This window comes from Brassica oleracea, chromosome C4 (genome assembly GCF_000695525.1).
Source record: "Brassica oleracea var. oleracea cultivar TO1000 chromosome C4, BOL, whole genome shotgun sequence".
Lineage (NCBI taxonomy): Eukaryota > Viridiplantae > Streptophyta > Magnoliopsida > Brassicales > Brassicaceae > Brassica > Brassica oleracea.
The window spans coordinates 5,267,385-5,285,252 of record NC_027751.1 but is presented as its reverse complement, the minus strand read 5'-3'; the positions used below and the strand labels follow the sequence as shown (position 1 = coordinate 5,285,252).

The following is a 17,868-nucleotide window of genomic DNA, read 5'->3' as shown; positions in this document are numbered from 1 at the left end:
TTTTTAACAGTTAAGTCTTCTAAAATTGACATTTGTTTTGGTATTATCTATCTATTTATTTATATAAATAAAATTGGCTTGTCTCTCTCCACAAGCTTCCACATCAGCAATCACATAGGGGCATATGTAGACACGTGGCACTCCCAATTCTTGAAAAAAAAATTGTAAACGAAAGCTAATTGGGCCAACCGATCTTGTAATGTTAATTTCTTATATTTGGGCTTCTATCCTCTCTTTTCTTCAGGCCCCAAGTACCATGTGAAGGTCAACATAGAGAGCATCTCCGACCCTTCCTTGTGCCGATGAAGCCACCTCCGATGAACTTTCTGTAACGCCTTCGGTTTCCATTTATTTTCCCGTTTAATCGGATCAGTTACATGTTTCATTCAACTTCTCCCACTCTGTAGCATTTAATCATTTTCATACATAATCGATGGGAGATCTCTTATAAAATTGAACGTTACTAGCGATGAACAGCCCCATCTCTGTGAAATCCATTTCTTTGAGCTCAAGGCTGGCCGATGCAGGCAGAGAGTTGCCACACGGATTCTCCGGTTCCGAGGGAAGACTCTGGAACCATTCGGGTTTTATCGTCATCCATTTTTGCTTAATTGATCATTAAGTTGGCTTTGGTTTAATTGAAGAAATGCAATCTCAACGTTTATGTTTTTTGGTAGCTATACTGTGAGAAGGAAAGGCTGTCAGGTGATCAGTTTGAACAGCTGAAGGCATTCATAGACATTGGTGATGTTTTGTGTGCTTGTGGCTCAATGAAGAGAACCGAGAAAGGTTTTTTTTTTTTTTTTTTGCTAAAAGAACCGAGTAAGGTGAACTCAAATTAAATGGTTAATCTCCTTAGAGAAGCATTGTTTTTAGTTCTGTTTATTAACTGTCTGTTCTCTGTTTTTTTTTTTTCATGGGAGCTTTCTATATGTGTGAATTCCATTTCAATTGTCACAAATTCTCTCCTTCCACTGCCTGCCAGACAAGACACGTATCATGGTCTAACTGATATTGATAAACGCTACCGACAAAGGTGAGCTCTATCTTCTTTTTATGTAAATATCTGGTTCTTATTTGGTTCCACGTACTGTGCTCGATCTTACTAGATGTGTGGATATGATTGCTAATCCTGAAGTGCCTAATGTGTCCAGCAAAAGAAAAAAAAGTAGGTGATCATATTCAAATTTTCATTTGAGCATCCAGTTAATTTTGTGCATGATCCCATCTCCCCTTTTTTGAGTGTGGTTTTAATATTTCCAGGCTCATGCGATCTTCTTGAAGGATATGGACAATTCTGTGATTGATATGGTGGTATGTTCTTCCTTTCGGTTAGTAATATATATATGAGCTCCAAGGTCTAATTTACTTTGGTCGATTGATACATACATATTGAATATGTGAATGAATTAGAACAATATCCAAGTCTGAGAGTGGAGGTGGAAAACATGGCGATGGAGTCGTTGCAAAAAGTGCGGGAGGGAAGTAAGAAAGCAACAATGCAGCTGGTGGACATAGAGTACAATACTGTTGATTTCTTCTTGAAGCTTCTCCAGCTCTAAGAATACCGACTTTTTTTCTTGGTTGTGGTTGGTACCTGGAGGGACCGACACCGAAGAGATCTTCAGGTTGTGATTTTACGAGGTAATCTACGCTGGAAGACATCATACCGTATCGATTTTTTAAAACATCACAAAGTCTTATCTGCTGATTCTATGTTTGTGTTTGTTTTTGGCCTTCACCTTATATAGTTATATGCATGAGCTCTTCACATATCGACTATATTTGTTTAGTTATGTAGATTTCTTTACTCTTTTAGTGTTATTAAATCCTTTGATTAATTATTTATCAAAAACCTCTTTATTCGAACTGAAATGAACGAAAAGGTCATCTACTCAATCCCTCAAGGAAGCTATTTATAAGACATTTAACTTTTCTGAATGAAACAAAATAAATCTATTCACAATATGACCCCTACAAAAAGAATAAAATGTTATGAAAGAGAAAATATCTAAATGCTTTGAAACAAAATATTGATCAAGTTAAATCAATATTAATTTGGTTAATATGTTTTTATCGCTCCAAATTAGTTTAGAAGCAAATCTTTGTAAATATATCCAACACACATATAAATTAATAAATAATAAACATTAAATCTGTGTAGTAAAATGTATATTAGTATATCTTATAAAGCTTTAAGCCTTTAAGCCTTTATCACCACTAAATATTAGGATATCTTATATATATATAAACTCTAAGTTAAACTAAAAAAAAATATGAATGTAAAATTATTAATAAAAAATTATAGATAAGTATTTTAAGATAATAAATAAATATGATCGTTTAATTTTAGAATGGTTTAGGTTAATCTATACCGCGTTAAGCTGAGAAATCCTATAGTTTAAAAATATTTAGCTCAAAAATCATATATTACTGTTTCGTTTATATAGATTGGTTTAGGTGTGTTTTAGGGTTAAGTGGACTTTGGTCCTAATTAAAAGATTTTAAAATAAATTAAGAATATTATAAGAATTATTTAGTAAAATATGTTAATAGCTTCAGATTAACGATAAACGAAAAAAAACTCTAGAAAATAAAACATGTAGATTAGTCAAAAACAATGTGATTTTTATATGTAGTCAAAGAAAGTTTTGAATAAAAACATTGTTAGAGACACTCATAATCACAGATAGAATATATTCAGATATACCATAATCAAGTATAAAACTTTCACACACAATTGAGAAAATATATTAAATTATTATATGTATAATCTCATGCAAATGTAAAAGAAGAATATATACTGAAATGAATACTGAAAAAAAAAGAGTACAATGTTATAAAATATAGTTGATAACAAATAAAAATTCAGACACATAAAATTATAAACAGATGACAAATGTTAACAAAATAAATAGTCTTCAGAAATAATTAATTTATAATATGATCTTAGAAAACAGTATTTATTATATTCAATTTAAAATGTTTTTTAAAACGTTTTATAAAATTAATATATATTTTAACATAAAATTATTTTGTTGTAAACTCACCGCCCGCAGGGCGGGCCAACCTCTAGTATCTTTATAAACCTAATAACTTGAATAGAAACTCTATACAATTGGTAAGACATTCATTTTTTTAACAATATATATTTTCATCAGATGTCTGCTATTTTCTAAAAACAAATAACAATATCAATTGATTTGATCCACAAATGGGCAAACGGAACAATTCTTATTGGTTACCCAGAAAAACATTAATAGCTAGGTTACAAATATTTAGACGGTATTGGTCAGCTATTTAATATCCGATCAATCTTATCTTATAAAGGTAAAGATATATGTTGGAATAAAAAATATTCATATGTAAGAAGCTTTTTACCCCGGTAATAATAAGGCCAAGATTAATTTTATTTATAATTGTAAATAGTTTGGCTTACAAACTGCTTTTTGTTCTAAATTTTGTTTTTGTAGATTATTTAAAAAATTCTACGATTTTTTTTGGTTATTATTTGAGTATCTAACACTGTCAATATTTTATCTTTGCTTTTCATAAATTATTTAATTGATAATTATTTTAATATACAATAATTTTAGAATAACAAAAACCAATCTTGCATATGCGTATAGTATATTTCACAAACTTGTGTATAACAAAAAAAACATAGTTAATAAATGTAGGAGAAAAATGTTACACACATAATAATTTTTATAAAGAATAAATAAACAAAGAGAATTGTAAATAAATATATTTATTAAATAAAATAAAATCAAATTTTAGTAAAGAATTCAATAGTCCGCGCGAACACACGGGTTTGTTTCCTAGTATATATAATCCAAGCAAATCGCAGGTTTCGACAAACTTATTATCTCATAAAGAACGTGTATAGCAATCTTTCCGCAATTCACAAGGTTCAACAAGCAATTGATATTCCGAAGTCAAGTTGATCATGTTTTGGCCTTTTATAACGATCAAACAATTCTCAATCATGTCTGGCCTGACGCAGTTTCATACTTGCGTAGGATGTTGCTAAGTGTAGCGCAGCTGCCCACATCGGTGTTTAGAAAGAACATTGTGTCGTCGGCAAAGAGAAGATGGTTGATTCTAGGTGCTTTCGTTGCCACTCTCAGTCCTATCATGTGTCCACTCGAGTGTGCTTTCCGGCACAGTCCCGACAGAACTTCTCCGCAAAGAATGAACAAGTAGGGAGACAGCGGGTCACCCTGTCGGATGCCTCGTGACGGTATAACAGACCCGTGAGCTGAGTCGTCTAGCAGGTAGGAGTATGAGACTGAGGACACACACGTCATGATCCAGCTTATCCACCTCGCATCGAAGCCTAGACGCTCAAGGACAATCCAAATGAAGTCCCATTCTAGTCGGTCATACGCCTTACTCATATCCATTTTAACCGCCAATGAACAATTAATCTTTGCCTCCGAGTTTTTGAGATAGTACAAGAGCTCGTGTGTTATGAGGACGTTGTCCGAGATGGCTCGATCTTTGATGAAGGCGGATTGATTCTCTCCAATGATGCTCTGGAGGATAGGTCGGAGTTGAAGCGAGAGTATCTTGGATATGAGCTTGTACGTCACATTACATAAAGCTATCGGCCTGTAGTCGGATACAAGCTTTGGGCCTGATCCTTTCAGAATAAGCCTGACGAACGTACGATTTGTGGTCTCCCTCATTGTCCCTGAAGTGAAGAAACCTTGTACTTCTTTGCATATAGCCTCCCCAATAGTGATCCAGTTGGATTGGAAAAAGCAGGCCGAAAATCCATCCGGGCCGGGGGCTTTGTCAGGGTGGATAGAGAAGAGAGCTTCACGGATTTCTTGGAAAGATGGAACGGTCATCAGAGATTGGTTCATTTCCGTTGTGATACAAGGAGAGATGGCTTCCGTAACAATCGCTACTGTTTCTTCTCTAGATGAGGGAAGTGAGGAAGACTTGAAAAGTTTGTCATAGTACTCTGCTATCTGAGCTGCAATCTGTTCCTCTTCATGGAAGATATTCCCTTCTGCATCCTCTATGACAGAGATGCGGTTGCGTGCTTTCTTTCCGGTCGCAACTGCGTGAAAGAACTGAGTGTTTTTATCACCTGAAGCTAGCCAGATAATCCTGCTTCGTTGTCGCCAAAATTCCTCTTCTGCTTTGTATGCTGCGATCAGTTCGTTATTCAGCCTATATATCAGGTCCTCATCCCCGACACGCCTGCTCAGAGCTTCATCCAGCTCTTTCTTAATTCGCTCGATTGTTTCTCGGCTATTAAGGTGCTTCTCTTTTCTCAATTTCACTAGGGCTTTCCTGACTTTAGCTAGTCGTACCTCTGAGTGTAAGTTCTCTGCAGCGAGCCAGGTTGCGGTAATGAGGTCTCTAACCTCTTGGTTATCTTTAAGCCGACGATCGTATCAAAAGATGCGGGTGGACTTCCTTTTTGCTGAGTCGAAGATGGATATTAGAGGACGATGGTCTGAACCGTTGAATTCCATGTAGTGGCTCCTTGCCGTGGGGAACATGTCTGACCAGTGGCTATTGACCATGGCTCTGTCGAGTCTGCAAAAAACTAGGTGTGTGCGTCTCTTCCCTCGCCATGAGAGTGGGTTGCCGGAGTATTTCAAATCAAAGAGATCGCATTGAGCAAGAAGGTTACGAAAGGCAGCAAAGGACCCTTTCGATCATAAGGGTCCACCATCCTTCTCCGAGTTATTAATAATCTCGTTGAAATCTCCGGTAAGGAACCAGGGATGGTCTCTATTAGCTGAAATAGATAGGATTTGGTCCCACACATATCTTCTTTTCGACACATCTGGTTCACCATGGATGAAGGAACCAAAGAAGAAGATGCCTTTATGAGTGATCTCAGTATCAATTACATTCTTATTAGAGCTAAGAACTGTGAGATTTAGGTCATTCTTCCAAAAGAGAGCCAAGCCACCGCTGTTTGGTCTCTCGGGGGGAACAAGAATGCGCTTATACTGATCCAGAAAATCCAATTCATTCAGCACGAACTCGTCTGGATTCTTGGTTTCCATCAAGAAGAAAACATCAGGAGATATTTGTTTTTGAATCTCCCTGATGCGCTGGACTGTTTCGGTGTTCCCCAGTCCGAAACAGTTCCAACTGAACGTCACTAAGGTAGATGCGGAGGATCCTCGGGAAAATCCAACCGAGGACGTTTGTTTGCTACCAAACTTGTATTGCCTGATGGCCCTGCATTTGACCTTCCGGTTTGCCCTTGTTGTGGCTGTGCTCGTGACGCTTGCCCTGTAGTTCTTGGAGTGTTCCGAGTGTGGGTACTAGGAGATGACCGTACAACATTCAGAGTACGTCTCCTGGAAGATAGGCTTGTAAATACTCGAGGACTGTTCTGAATAGCTCGCGTGGACCGAGCTTTTGGTGGTCGTCCTCTCTTCTTTGGTACATTGGTGCCTTGTGTAGTCGATACTTTGTCTTGAGCCCCTGAGGGGGCTAGCACAGATGGAACAGATAGACTCGGCATGAGGTTCACAGTATCCACTGAGTGTTGGATAATGCCAGCGACTGTTGCTTCAACTGATCCATCTATTTCACTTTGAAGGACGCGCTGTTGTCTTGCTGCTCTTTCAATGGGATCATCCACATTTAAGTAACGTAGAGTCGCTTCATTTATGTCATCTAAAACCTCTGCAGCTGTAGGGATTTGTCTTACCTGGAAGTCAACCTCGTCAAGGTTGCGCTCAAGAGGTCTTTGTGTAGGCGTTATCTGTGGCGATGGGCCTCTAGCTTGGTCCTCCATCTGATTGATCATATTTTGTTCTTGTAGTTTTGAAGTAGCTCCGTCGTTTGCGTACGGGTGGTCATCAATGCGGGAACCCCTACGGCCTGAGTGGGGAGAGTTGGTGTTCTGCGGTAAAGTCGTTTTTGGACTATATTCCATGTTCCCATACTTTACGTATTGAGGATTCGAGTGAGCCACAATCTTGTTCTTAGGACCTTGAGCTCTATTTGCCTGAGAAACTCTGTTACCAAAAGGATTGCCATATCTGTCCCTTCTCTCATTAAAGTTTGTTTGCTTTCCAGCGTGGTCCTCTCGGCCTCTTGTATTTCTCATATCGTCATGGTGGGGAGGAGGCGTGCCGGCGCGGTTTGTATTCCTAGCATTTCCTTCTTTTGGTTTCTCCGGGCATTGAGACTGGAGGTGTGTCAGGCGATAGCAGTAAGAGCAGTGGTTACCTAGCTTTTCATATTCTAGGGTTATCAAACTCTCCTCGCCAGAATCAAACTCAAGAATTGATTCCATTATCAGCGGTTTGAGGCCATCGACAACACATCGTATACGTGCACTAGACTTTGTGACTTCATATGTCTCCAGTTCACCAAACTCGAGACCAATGTTGCTGACACCCTTTTCATGCCAGTAGTGAAAGGGAATTCCTCTTAGGGAGATCCATAATGGTATTTGTGAAGGAAAGGATGCAGAGATTATCGGTTCCCATCTCTGGATGAGCACCATCCACCGTCCATAGTTGTATGGTTGGTTGTGAAGTACCGTTTGGAGGTCAACTTCTTCCTGGAAGCGGAAGTGGAACACATCATTTCCAAGGTCTGCACCGACTGTTTTTCCCACGAGGTTCCATACTTTAGGTAACGCCGTTAGGACTGCTGACATCCTCTGTTCCTTGGTGTTCGTTAGTCGCCCTACCAACGTGAGCAGATTATCTTTGATGAGCTCTGAGGGATCAAAGTCTGGGGCTCTTATGCGGATTCGGGGTTTTTGCTTGGGTCTCTAGTAGCCAATCCTTTCCCCTTTTCTTCGGCTGTAAATTTCCTCATCTCGAAGGCTTGAGGGCGAAGTAATTGGTAACAGTAAGTAGCAGCCAAACTTTGTAGGTTGGAGTAACGATGGCGAGGCGTTCTGCTATTTGATGAGAGTCGTAGACGCAAGAGATCTTTTAGAACTTTTATCTGAGTTTGGAGAAGAGCACTTAGATCAGAATGTAGCTGTTGCAGGAGTAACAAGCGTGTTCTTGAAGGGCCACCGTGGTAGTAAACTCACAATTACACAAGTTACAAAAGCAAGTACCTAGAGGAGTACCGTCGACTCGAGGTTCTCTGTTCAGCGGAGAGTGTCTGATCTCAACATATGGGGAAGGAGGGAGTGTGTCTGAGCCAAGGCAGCGGCCACCATGGTGGTATACCGACCGGAGTCGTGGAGGAGCGACGGTGCGCGCCAATCGAGGTAGTTTGAGATTTGAAAATTGACTAATAAGGGGAAGTGAGACAAGGTTGGTGAGATGTTCAGAACGGGTACAGAAGGTCAACCATCATAAAAACGGAAATAACCGATGGTTCAAAGGAAACCAGGGGCCACTACCGAAAAGCTCAGAAGCTCTCTTGAGAATCGTGCCTGGGAGAGAACCTATTACATATGGACTACGTCCTCTTTAGCCATCTCTCTCTCTTTCTTTTCTCGTTCTGTTTGTCTTTTTATTTTTTTTTGTTGAAAGTTATTATTCTCTTCTTTCTGATAAACTGTAACTTTCTGGAAAAAAAAACCTTCCTCATATCTGTGTCCAGAAGCGTTTTCTACTCTTATTTTTTTTTCTCTGTTCTGTTTCCAGAGCAACACGAGAAAAACAAAACTTGATCTTTGGGGGGTTTGATTTTTTTTCAGAAGAATCAGAACAATGATTTTGTTGTGAGTTATCTCTATAGGTAGTGGGGTTTTACTCTCATTTCCTTTTAAAAGGAGAATTATGTATTATTTGTTTACAATGCGTATTCATATAAATCTAAAAGACCAATCCAAAATGTATATATGACTTATTCAAATAGTAATAACCAACGATTTAGGGTTAGAATTAAGGGTTTAGTGTTTTAAAAATTTAGTGTTTAGTGTTTTGATTTAAGGTTTAAGATTTATCCAAATATTTATGTTATACCTAATGGTTTAGGGTTTAACCTAGGGCTTTGGATTTATGGTTTAGTGTTTTGCTGACGGCGTTAAAATATTTAAAAAAAATTGCAACTAGTAATTGTTTTAAAAAAAAATATAATATAAATTGACAATATTTTGTTTTTTTTAGGATATTGAGTATGAAATATTATTTTAAAAAGGAAACAAAATAATTAAAATTTGCCAAATTATTTTATGTTTTTAGAATAAAAATAAAAAATAGTAGTACTTGCAAAAAAAAGAATGTTCTTAAATAATTTTTAATGTCGTTAGTAATACACTAAACCTTAAACCTTAAATCCTAAACACTAAACTCTAAACCCATAGATAAACTATAAACCCTAGGGTTTAGGATTAAGGATTTAGTTTTTTTCAAAATTTAGTGTTTATGATTTAGGGTTTAAGATTTATCCAAGGGTTTATGGTTTACCCAATAGTTTATGGTTTGTCCAAGGATTTAGGGTTTAGTATTCATTATTTAGGTTTAGTGTTTTGCTAACTGCGTTATTGTACCCAAATTTATTAAAAAAATTACACACTTTTCCAATTTCCTGGTTTAGGCTTGTTTTCTCAAGTACGTCTTCGTGATATAATATTCAGAAATTAAATATCATATCCATCTCAACATATTTTTATATGAAAAATCTATTTCTACTGGTTTCATTGAGTTTTTCTGGGTTCACCCCTAAGTTGAATCGAAAGATTTACCAACCAATAGTATTTTGTTATTTTATATTCATTACCTAAAAAAAAGAAACAAAATAATAAAATTTGCCAAGTTAAATTATGTTTTTAAATAAAAAGTAAAAATAAACCCTATAGCATCTAGGTTTAGGGTTTTGGTTTAGGGTTTATAGTTTGGATTTAAGGTCTAGGATTTGGGTTTAGGATATATGGTTTGAGTTTAGAGTTTACATTTGGATTTATTGTCTAGAATTTGGATTTAAGGTATATGATTTGGGTTTAGGGTCCAGAATTTAGGTTTAGGGTATAGGGTTTGATTTTAGGATCTAAAGTTTGGGTTTAGGATTTAGGGTCTAGGATTTAAGATTTAAGATTTACCCATACATATTCAGATTTATTCTTTATCTGAAATATCCAAAAATATCATTTTCGACCGGATTTAGTTTCTAAAAGTTAGTTTATAGTTTACCCAAAAGTTTATGGTTAACCCAAGGGTTTAAGATTTAATATTCAAAGTTTAGGATTTAGTATTTTGCCGACGGCGTTATTGTATCCAGGTTACTTTTTAATATCCGGTTAAGATTTACACATACATATTACATTTTATATTAACTCAGCCTGAACTTATAATACATTGTCCAATTATATTATGCATTTAAAGTACATATACAATAACTATTTTCTAGCTATCAACATGAAAAGTCAGATTATCTATGTATTATTTGATTATAATGGGTATTCATAAATATTATTGTGGCTAGTGTAATTTGACAAGGTCAACTCAAGACTTATTCCATGATTTATTGAAGTATAATTTCTTATATTTGAATCATTATATTCTCGAACGACAAAATAATCAATATATCTAAAAAATTGTAGAATCGAACAACCCAATTGCTATATATGAAAAAAAGTTTCCTATATGTGGTTACAATGAAATGCCTTTGAAAGTTGATCTCTAGTAGCTTTGGATTTTCATCCATGTCCAGAATCGCGCTAGATGTTAATCGAACGGTCGGTATAGGCCAAGTGAGTTGTAGAAAAATCCTAGATTATTCTCTGCTTATTCAGGATTTAATTTTAATGGTTATTAACTTTATTAAAAAGTTACACACTTTTCCAATTTCCACACATAATTTGGATATTCACCTAATTAACCCGTTATTATAATCCAAACAAACAATAAATGTTTATTCTGTTTTTGGGTTTAGTGCTAATTATTGTATTAGTAGTTACTAGTTAATGAACCATATGTATAAAGAGTATGTATTTGGTTCATATATTTTCGTGATACCAAACTTTGAACCTTTGCCATTTGGGTTACATGAGGTTGTGATTTTGGGTTTAGTGCTAATTATTGTATTAATAATTACTAGTACTTGAACCATATGTATAAAGAGTATGTATTTGGTTCATATATTTTCGTGATACCAAACTTTGAACCTTTGCCATTTGGGTTACATGAGGTTGTGATTTTGGGTTTAGTGCTAATTATTGTATTAATAATTACTAGTACTTGAACCATATGTATAAAGAGTATGTATTTGGTTCATATATTTTCGTGATACCAAGGGGGGAGGGGGGATTCTTGAGTTTAATCTTAATGAATATTTATTTTAGTAAAAAGATTTTACTAATACCAAACTTATACTATTTGTTATATGGGTTAACCGAGATTATGATTTTGGGGTTAGTGATAAATTTGTTAACTAATTTGTGAAGGGGGTTACATTTCCGTATAATTTGTTAACTAATTTTGGGTAATCGTTGGAAATCAGATACTTTTGGAGCAAAATACTAACGTCGTCAGCAAAACACTAAATCTTAAATCTTAAACACTAAATTTTAAACCCTTGGATAAACCATAAACCCTAGGATTTGGGATTTATCCAACGGTTTAGTGTTTTCAATATTTAGTGTTTATGATTTAGGGTTTACTGTTAGGGATTTAGGGGTTAATGACCATAATGGAGTCTACTACACACTAGCCAAGAAAGAGTGTATTTGACTCACTTTGCCCGTTGATGATCCAATTCCATCCATTCATTCATTCATTATTATTATACGAAATATCACTTTTTCAGGCTAGTTTGTTCCGATAGGCATTCCATCCCTGTCTAGTGGCTAATTGATTGAATTGGTCGAAGGATTGACTCGGACTCAGACTCAGGTCGGGAAGTCCAGCCCACAAAATGCAAAAGAATTTTAGTAACGGTGTTAAAAAAATATTAAAAGAATATCATCCCTTTTTTTGTATATTGAGTTCGTTAAGCCTTAAGTGTTTAGGATTTATCAAAGAATTTAGGGTTTAGGATTAAGGGTTTAGTGTTTAGTGTTTACGATATAGTGTTTAGGATTTATCTAAGAGTTTAGGATTTACCCAAGGGTTTAGGCTTTAGAACTTAGGATTTAGTGTTTTATTGACGGTGTTTAAAATATTAAAAAAAATACCATCTCTTTTTTTGTATACTGAACTCATTAAGCCTTAAGGATTTGGGATATATTCAAAGGTTTAGGGTTTAGGATTAAGGGTTTACTGTTTTAAGATTTATTGTTTAGTGTGTATGAGAATTTAAGATTTATCCAAAGATTTAGAGTTTAGCCAAGGGTTTAGGGTTTAGTGTTTATGATTTAGAGTTTACTGACGGCGTTAAAAAATATATAGACTTTTCTTTTGGCAACTACTACTATTTTTTTTTGTTATTTAATTATTTAAAAACATAATATAACTTGGTTAAGTCTTAATTATTAAGATTCATTTTAAAAAATACTAAATATGGAATAACAAAATATTATTAGTTGGTGAACCCAACAAAAACTGTTTTATTTGAAGCTAACACATTTGAAAATTTTGCTAAGAAAATGATATTGTTGGCTATTACAAATTTAATCCGAATATATATAATATCCAGTTATAAAACTCATGCAAAAAATTGTTAAAAACATCATGCATAGAGTATTACTCTATCAATTCTTTTTTTTTTTAACTCGTCATCAACTTTCAATTCACCAAATAAAGTTACAAAGGTTTTGAATTCTACAGACTTGTAACGAAATACATTGAAGATATCTAGTATTGCCCTAAGTCACTTCAATGGACGGTATGGGCCTAGCGAGTTGTAGAAAAAATTCAGATTAATCGTCGCTTATGCGAGATTTAATTTTAATGGTTATTCAATTTTCTGATAAATTAAAAGTATGAATTAATGAACTTCGAAGAGTTTATCTATATTTGCTACGGAAGAGTGGTTTCAGAAGCTTGAATTAGAGCAACAGTTCGCGAGTTCGACCACTGAGAATGCTGTTTTTTGCCTTTTTCTTTTGTTTTTTCATTAATGGCATAGTTGTAATTTTTATCATCTTCTTCTCCAATATTTTAGGGGTTGCAGCAAAATCTCAGAGCCGTCATACCTTTGTTTCATTGATTTCATCAGTTTCTTTTGCGTTTTTTTTTATGTTTATGCTTAATACTCATAGATTTGATATGTAGCACTCGATTTTAAGCTTAAAACTTCAAAACTTTAATTTTTTTGTGATGACTCCAAGTTTTTTTTTGGTAAAAAGTGATGACTCCAAGTTATTGGTACCGAACCCGATCCGAAAAAGTAGTACCGAACCCGAACCAAAATTGATTAACTATCCGAACGGGTTCAAAATTTTGGTATTTAAAGAACCGAATTCGAACCCGAACCCGAATGTATCCGAATTAGATTTATATCCCTAAATATATTAATTAATTTTAGATTTAATGTATACTAAAAACATCCAAAATATAGAAGATACTTTTAATTTATCTAATTTTTTTGAAAATATATACAAACAGTCAAAAATAAATATCTAAAATAGCTAAAATATATTCAAAACACCAAAAATAATTGAAATATCTATTGATTCTCTATCAAAATATTGAAACCAAACCAATTTATATGTTAAGTTTAGGTATTTTAACATATGTTATTCAAATTTATATGTGATATTTTATTTTATTAATAGATTTTGAGAAATTTAAAGTATATAATGAATTTAAAAATTATTTAAATGGGTTATCATTATCCGAACAAAACCCGCAAAGATCTGAACCGAACCCGAACCAAAATTTATTAAATTGGTTATCAGTACTGGATACGTGTATATGTTTCAAATGGAGACGGGAGGTTATTCGAGTCATTTTAAATAAAATGCATGGTTTCCCAGTTTCCATATGAAATATGTATATTAGCTAATTGACCCAAAAAGAATCTGAAAATATGTGTGTGGGGTTCTTCTCGTCAGAAGTGATGGCTGCTTTGATTTTTTTTTTCTGAATATTCAGTGTTTTTTTTTTGCATCAAAAGAATAATAATTTAATTACGAGAAATACCCTTGAATAACAGTAAAAATATTCTTATCAAAAATAAAAATTCTAAGGATCAAAATGACCAAAATATTTTATTGAAAAAGTAAATATACATTTATGGTCCTAGGGTTAACTAATCAAAACCTTAGGGTTTAGAGTTATGGGGTGGAGATTTGGGATTGAGGTTTAAAATTTTATTAAATAAAAAACTAAACATTAAAAAGGGTAATTTTCATAAATAGACCATTTTCAAGTTTTGGTCACAAAAATAGACCACAAGGACGAAAATGACCAAAGTGTTTCACTTAATAGGTAAAAAGACCCTAATACCCTAGATAAATAAAAAATAATTTTTTTAAAAAAAATTAAAAAAAAAAAAAAAAATTAATAGTTTTAGATTATAAGTTTTCAAACTTTTTTATAATTTTTTTTTTGAATTTTGTTTTAGAATTTTTTAATTTTTCAAATTTTCTTTATGTAATTTGAAAATACTTTTTGAAACTATTTTAAATTTTTTTTATTTTCAAATTTTTAATATTTATTTTTATTTTATAAAATTTTAAACCTCAATCCCAAATTTCCACCCCTTAACTCTAAACCCTAAGGTTTCGATTAGTTAATCCTAGGGGTATAAATGTATATTTACCTCTTTAATGAAATATTTTGGTCATTTTGATATTTAGAGTCTATATTTGTGACAAAAACTTATTTATTGCTATCCTAGGGTATTTTTCTATTTAAAATTTGAACTTAAAAGTTTTAAAAATAGTTTTAAAAAGTATTTTCGAATTACAAAAAGAAAATTTGAAAAAAATAAAAAAATATTTTCGAAAAAAAAGTTTCAAAAATAAAAATTTACAGAAAAATTCGAATTTGAAAACATATAATCTAAAACTATATATATATATATATATATATATCTAGGGAATTAAGGTTCTTTTACTTATTAAATGAAACATTTTGGTCATTTTCTTCCTTACGGTCTATTTTTATAAGCAAAACTTGAAAATTGTCTATTTAAAAAAATTATCCTTTAATTAATTATATTATTTTTTTACTGAATATTCGGGAGCTCCTGATCCTTCCACATTACATGTTGAAATGTTTAATATATGGCTGAGTCATATGTGCCATGACCCAAAAATAATAAGTTCATCATGCATCGAATAACTTTTCCATTTTTATGTTTGGAATAACTTGGATAGAGTTTCATACAACTTCTTGGTCAATAATTTTCACATATCGCACTAACGTATATTAGTTGTCTTCATCAGTTCTTTGATCTGTATTATACATGTGGCAAACTCATTTCAGTTGATAACAAACAGAGACGTCATCAAAACACTACAAAAAAGGATAAATGACTGCACATTTTGTTGTTAAATCATCATTAATTCATTATTAAGATAAACTAACGCGATTTATCATTCATCTTTAATAGCTCGTCGTAGCGGATAATTTGTCGTAATATTTACGACTAACTATATTAATCGTTAAATCGTCATAAACCTATTCATTGTAAAGTATATATAATGTTACGTCCTACTAAATGTTGTATATATGTCTTTAAACATTCGTCGTGACAAAGCCGTAAACATTTGTCGTTGAAATCATGTTAAACAGGTTGTAAATATTACAACGAATGTATATCAGTCGTTGACGTAAATTCAAAAAAATTAAAATAAAAATCTAATTTATAGAAATATTCTAATATCCAAAATACAAACCAAAAAAAAAAACTTAAAGGTTAAAGTCGTTTCGGAACTCCAGCCGTTAAATCTGCCCGGAGTTGAGAATCTTCTTACCTTGCAGCACCGTAAGCTACTGCCACCCTCGGGACATCGTTTACTTAAGCTATTTATATTTATTGTTAGTAAATATATATATAAAATTAAGACATGTTAAATGTATATAAACATATACTAATTTAAACATGACTGATTACTTTACTTGTTCAAAAGAATTTGTCTTGTTCGACGGTGGACAACTAGACCGGTACACCATCCAGATTTTGTCATGACAACTGGATCTGGACCTTTTGGATCCGAATCTCCACATCGTTGTGAATCCTTTCTGCTCGAGCATCCACATATGTCCCATCTGAATGCTGGTGGTGCTTCTCCTTTCTCAGTGGCTTACAAAAATTAAAAAAAAAAATCATGAGTTCATTAATTAAAAATTTATTAATAATAAAATTTTAAGAAATAATTACCAGTTACAATCTTTAGGGCGACCCTGGCGTGTGGGATCTGTCCGGAAGTATGGACCAATGGCAAATTGCCATCGGCATCAGGCGTCAACCGGGCCACCGAGGAATTGTTGAACATGCGATCCGAGCGAGGCAAATTCCAATAGGCCTTCAGGCTTGTCCAAACGTACTCGCTGAGGTAGACACAGTTTTAAGCATCCCCTAGAACCCTCCACTTCTCTTTCCGGTCGCCAAAAATGTTCTTAAGGCGATCCATCACTTTATCGTTGAACGCCGTCTTAACTTGTTCGTTGACGGCAATAGACCAATTCCATTTTTGCTGCAAAATATTTTTATTAAAAACTGAAATAAATAAGTTGGAAATTAGAATAGATAAAAAAAATTAAGATTAAAACTTACCGCAAAAAATTTGAACCAAGTCCTCTGAATGTGGTCCGGTGTAAGACTCCTGTTCGGATGCGGTTAAATGAAGTATGATTTGATGGTTTCTGAAACGGATCGTCGAAGGCAATTGTTCTTCAGAAATCTGCAAAATTTGACAGAATATTAAATTAGGTATATAATTGTAATAAATGAAAGTAAATATGTAAATAAATAAAAATATATCAAAAAATTACCAAAATGTTTTTGGTGGTCGATCAGGATCAATGATGTGTAAACCTTCTCTACTGGACATTTGGAAGAGATCCTCGACCGTAAACCTAGCATACGAAGCATCTGGTAACACCATCAAATCCGGATGGATACCTCCCGGAGCAGCAGCAGGTGCTGGACCAGCTTCAGGAGTTGGGGCAACATCATGAGGAGGTGCCTGAGGCCGCTGAGGATGATGTGGAGGAGGCACATACGGCGGTATAGGAAGAGGAGGAGACATAGACTGTTGAGTCGTCTGGGGTGATCTTTCATGAAATTGGCTATCAGGGACAAAATCTGGTGCGGATGCCGTAGTGGAGCTAGAAGCTGACGAATCATCCTACCCAAGAAATGTAGTCCCATAGGTGGGTATGTTCCTAAGTCTCTTCTTACTACCAGCAGCCATATCGATAGATCTGTTTAAAAAAAACACATTAAATATTATGATTTGAAACAATTTTAATCTGTTATTAAAAACTGATCTAGTTTCATTCCTAAACTAATTGCATACCTAAACTAATTCCAAACCTAATCTAATTTCATCCTAAATTAACCATCTAAAACTAAACAAAAAAACATACCTAGAGAGAAGGCGGGGAGATGTTCTTGAGCGAGAGACAAAGGAGCAACTAAATGAGATTGATGGGTTGGACTATAAATAGGGATTGTGGATTCTTCTTAAAGTAGAAGTAAAACTACGATGACATGTGGAAGGTTGTATGGCGTGAGGATAACTGGCAAAAGAAAGTATTGTCTTCCAGACATTCCAAAAAGACTAAATCCATCTTGCACAGCCCAAGATAAACATTGGAAATGTTGCTTACAAAATCAGGGTGTACCAAATTCAAGTGTTTTCACGCTTTTGCATCAGAGGAATGATTGATCTTATCTTTTTCTGAGTATGTCGTACATGCCATCTCATCGCTACTGCATTCTTTTCAGATTGATATAATCTCTTCAGTCTATCGGTGATAGGTAAGTACCACATTCGCTGGTATGGTATCCTATTCCGTCTATGTCCTTGCGGTTTATATCGTGGCTTTTTGCAGAATCGACACTTTAACAATT

At 34.2% G+C, this 17,868-nt stretch overlaps 1 long non-coding RNA gene across 3 annotated transcripts; it reads left to right on the top strand.

Moving 5' to 3' along the window:
* The first annotated feature begins 259 nt into the window (after positions 1–259).
* Positions 260–1,720, top strand: LOC106340472. 3 transcript variants are annotated; one of them, XR_001269403.1, is made up of 5 exons: positions 260–789; positions 924–1,036; positions 1,110–1,168; positions 1,264–1,314; positions 1,414–1,720. It is a non-coding gene; the product is annotated as an uncharacterized LOC106340472 (long non-coding RNA). The 3 variants fall into 3 exon arrangements; XR_001269402.1 differs by having other exon boundaries at positions 260–827; XR_001269401.1 differs by having other exon boundaries at positions 260–1,036.
* The last annotated feature ends 16,148 nt before the right edge of the window (positions 1,721–17,868 follow it).